At 41.5% G+C, this 4,434-nt stretch overlaps 1 long non-coding RNA gene across 1 annotated transcript; it reads left to right on the forward strand.

Annotated features, from left to right (window-relative positions):
- Positions 1-2,351: 2,351 nt before the first annotated feature.
- On the forward strand, positions 2,352-4,104 carry LOC131682894 (uncharacterized). The gene is made up of 2 exons (XR_009304253.1): positions 2,352-2,834; positions 2,962-4,104. It is a non-coding gene; the product is annotated as an uncharacterized LOC131682894 (long non-coding RNA).
- Positions 4,105-4,434: the final 330 nt, after the last annotated feature.

Genomic DNA, 4,434 nt, shown 5'->3' on the forward strand with positions numbered 1-4,434 from the left:
ACCAGATTACCTTGGTTTGGGTCCCGTCACATTGTTCTATTGCGGGCAATGAGAAGGCGGACTCTTTAGCCAAGGTGGGCGCATTAGAAGGCGACACTTACGAAAGACCAATTTGCTTCAACGAATTTTTCAGTATCTCTCGTCAGAGGACGCTCGATAGTTGGCAAACCTCATGGAGCAATGGGCATCTGGGACGGTGGCTACATTCCATTATCCCGAAGGTATCAACGAATGCTTGGTTTAAGGGGTTGGATGTGAACCGGGACTTTATTCGTACGATGTCAAGGATCATGTCCAACCATTACTCGTTTGACGCGCATCTCCGTCGTATAGGGCTTGCTGAAAGTAATCATTGTGTTTGTGAGAACGGCTACCACGACATCGAGCATGTTGTTTGGCTGTGCGCAGAGTACTGTGTTGCCAGGTCCCAACTAATAGATTCCCTTCGGGCCCGAGATAGATCACCCTATGTGCCAGTCCGGGACGTCCTGGCAAGCCGTGACCACCCCTATATTTTTCTTATCTATATCTTTTTGAAAACCATTGATGTCCAAGTTTAATACATTTTCCCCTCTCTCATTCACAGTAGAATCTCACCAACCTATCCCTGTATCTACAATATGGCATTGCTTCACGAGTCTTCGGTGCATACCCTTCTTGATAACCGTCTACCCAGAACATCATGACATACCTCACATGCAGATGATATAGAGAACATCATGACAGTATCAGAGTGCCAATAATTATCCGAAATATCGACCCTCCCCTCGCCCCTGCGATTACAGGCTGGAAACTACAACACTACAACAAAGTGTGCATATCCGCCACAATGATCAATCAGCAAACGACGATGTCAATTACACAATATGTATCCCACTTCCTACCTTTTTCCTTTACTTACATAAGAGGGGAGCAAGCCGCCCCTAAATACGGCTTTCCTTACCCCCCCCCCCCCCTAACATGTGACATGTAATTAAAAAAATGAATTATCGGCCTCGTTAAGCTAAAGCATTTGGGCCTAAATAAACGTATTTAAAATTAAAAAAAAAAAACTTCGAAAATAAGTCGCATGAACAGAAGAAAATAATTTCGTTTATTTTGATGCTTAGGACGTTTTTACTAGGTACCTGTGTGCAGTGGGAAAAACATAGAATGAAATGAATCTTGCGTCATTTTTGCATGGCGCCTATGAACAGTTGCAGAGGTTTTGAAATATTTCGCGCATAGGTCCTTTCAGTTAAAAAGGTCTCAAGTGCAAAATTTCAAAATATGATCATGAAAACTTTGCGACTTTTTATATAATGCTTGTTATTTTGATAAATACTGGGTATAATGAGTCCTGGTTTTCGGTATTCGTTAGCTATGTTGTAATCACATCCTGCGCTGCAAATAACTCAGTTTGTTTACATTTGTCACTAAGGGCCATTTGAATCAGCACTCTTGAATGGTAAAATACTAGGTTTGTTCCAGTACACGGAAGTCACTCCGGAGTAAACAGGAGCAAAAAATCTTTGCTCCTTTTTACTCCGGTTTGCTACCAGAAGAAGAAAAAAGAGAAGAAGAGAGTACAGGAACGATTTTCTCCAGAGTACTTCCAGTTTCTCCCGGTACTGGAACAGACCTACTGAAAACACAGATCTCAGAGCACCCAGTCAAAAGGGCAAGTTGCTGGCTAACGGGGGGCTATTTGCCAACTCGGATGCGCTAATTGCCCTTCAATTAGCCAGCAAATTGCTGGAAATTAGGGGGCTATTTCAAATGCAACATTTGGGCGATTTGCTGCCGTCATTTTTTTAAATTTTAATTATTTTCGGATTCACTATCTACTCACATAAATTTATCGGTAAACTAGGTAATCACCACCAGACTATAGGAATAATCGATGGTGAAATTCGTACTGCACACCAAAACTTACCACAATCTGACTTTCATTTAGACTCATAGATCTTGTTCCACTATACTTACACACGATTTCACAATTTTCCACATTCGTTGGCTAAATTAAGTACACAAAACAAACAAAATACAAGCGGGAATGCACCAATTGTTTAAAAAAAAACAATTTTAAACTTAAGCGAAACATGAACCGCCATGTCTGAAAAACGCAAAAAACAACCAAGTCCATTTCAGCCGCCAGAAAATTTGTCTTAGTGTTGAAATTGCCTTTAAATCGCATTCGCAAATTGCATTTGTTGCTAGGGGCAATTAGCACAGGCGAGTTGAATCAAACGTCAAACTTTTTAAATCGCCTGACCATGTTCGTTCGTATTTTTTTGACAGGGCATGTTCGTCCGCATTTTTTTTTTTTTTACAGGGCAAATCCAACCCAAAAAATGAATGTTAAAGCTAAGTATGCACCTCTTGCGAAATGAAATTTCCTATACAAAACCTATGCATAAAAAACGTCGCGAAATGTTCGCGAAAAATTTTTTCGTTTCCATTTCGTAAGCGGTACGCAGCTCTCGCGAAAACGATAACGAAAAATGTAGTTAGCTGAGACACGGTTCGACAAACGATAAGTTTCATAATACTTCCGCGAGACAGCGCTGCTTTCTATTCGCTGTCAAGCTTAGTATGCACCTCTTGCGAAATGAGGTCGCGAAATATTTTTCCTTCTTCCGTGCGGAATTTTGACATTTGATTGCGAAAAATAGTCTGTGCGTTTGCCGTCAGATGTCGCTTTTGACAGCTGAAAAGTACTATCAGCTGTTTTTGTTTATTTGTTGAAAGCCTGCTACAAGAAATGCTCGTTCAATTGCCCGGCCAACCTGTGCACGATCCGGGATGGTCGGGTCGACAAGGAAAGCGAATGGGCACACAACCATGCGCCTGGGGTAAGCCATTTTTTTGTAATTTGTAATTTTATTGAGCACGATAACCTGTTAGTACAGACTGAATGAGGTCAAGGAAGTTTTTTTTAATTTTCATGCTAAAAAAATTGGATTGATTTTTTTCGCGCAGGACGACTACGAAAAGAATGCCATCAACCAAGGTTACATGTAGGATGCAAAAACAAACAAGTAGATTGCTTACAAACCTATTTCGGCTGAGCGGGGTCAGCGGTTGGTCGTGCACAATGGCTACCGGTACTCGTCGGTCGGTTGATCAGCGACGGGCGAATCGCATGGAAGTGCACCAAGTGTAAGGTGTTTTGCCATCACCGGCCGTTTCGGGACAATTAAGGATCGTGGTACGGAGCATAAGCACGAACTGGATGAGAGTGATTCGTTCCTAGGCTATCAGCAGGAGATGATACAGACGATTTGTCGCAATCGGTTAAACTCGATGTTAGTAAGGAACAACTTGCTGAGGATGATGATGGAAACGGCGCCAAAGAATGAGGGCAACGTTTGCGACGTTGGAGATGAGACTTTTGAAGCTGCCGAGGGAATGTTTATCATTCCTTTAGCTGTGGTTGGGCAGAGTTAGGTAAAGTAAAACCTGCGAGCTGTAAGGTATTTTGGCGTGATAGTCATTTACATGGTAAGACGTGGAAAACTCGAAACATTGTCTTGTATGTTTTGCCTTTTTCATATAGAAAGGTTATGCAATCACTCTGAAAACCGTCAACCTAATCCCAGCCTAATTTTTTTTTTACTGTCGTAAGGTTTCTTGATTTTAACAGTGGCATAGCTGAGGGGAGAGGGGTTACCCCCCTCTACCGTTTACTCTCTCCCTCAACCCCGTCATCTTTAAACCACCACTATATCACAAAGCATACCAAATTATGCTGGGGAGTCGTTCCTTCGTGGAATTTTCGCCCTCCTTCCACGCCCACCCCCGCATGCAAAATGAGTAACCAAGCAAATAACATTGAACTAATACTGATTAGGCTAATTAAGTATATTTTTTGTTTCAAGTGTTTTACCGTCGACACGTAGCTCATCAAGTTCGTGGCTGGCAAGCTATTGTGTATAAGTGCAAAGTGTACTAAGAATGTAATGGACATTTCCACATAACAATGTGGACAAACATTGTTGAACATAACCAGCCACCGAGCCATAGTATAGAGAAATGAGAAAGGCACAATTGCACCGCTAGGTGGATTAAAACAGGTTTTTTTTTATCACCAGTCAATGTAAATATATTAAATACGTTTAAGCATTTGCGATTTTTATTTAATATCACAATCATATTTGCGGGTGAATTGCTTTTCTAACCTTCCGGCCATCACATCATATGACAGGTGTACATAATCATGTCGTCTCTTAAGAACCGTGGCACCTAACTAAGGCGCCAGGCTAACACTAGTCCTGCTGGTTCGATTTCAGTATGTCAAACAGAACTTAACTTGTACGCTAGAAGTCGTTTAATGTGCTTTCAATTTTGGGCTAGCGCCCGCCTGGTGTCTTAGTCATGAATGGTTGCCATGGTTCTAAACACTAGATCGATACGCAAACCAATTTTTTATTTTTACCATTTTTGTTAACCATT

The sequence above is a fragment of the Topomyia yanbarensis genome, chromosome 1 (genome assembly GCF_030247195.1).
Source record: "Topomyia yanbarensis strain Yona2022 chromosome 1, ASM3024719v1, whole genome shotgun sequence".
Lineage (NCBI taxonomy): Eukaryota > Metazoa > Arthropoda > Insecta > Diptera > Culicidae > Topomyia > Topomyia yanbarensis.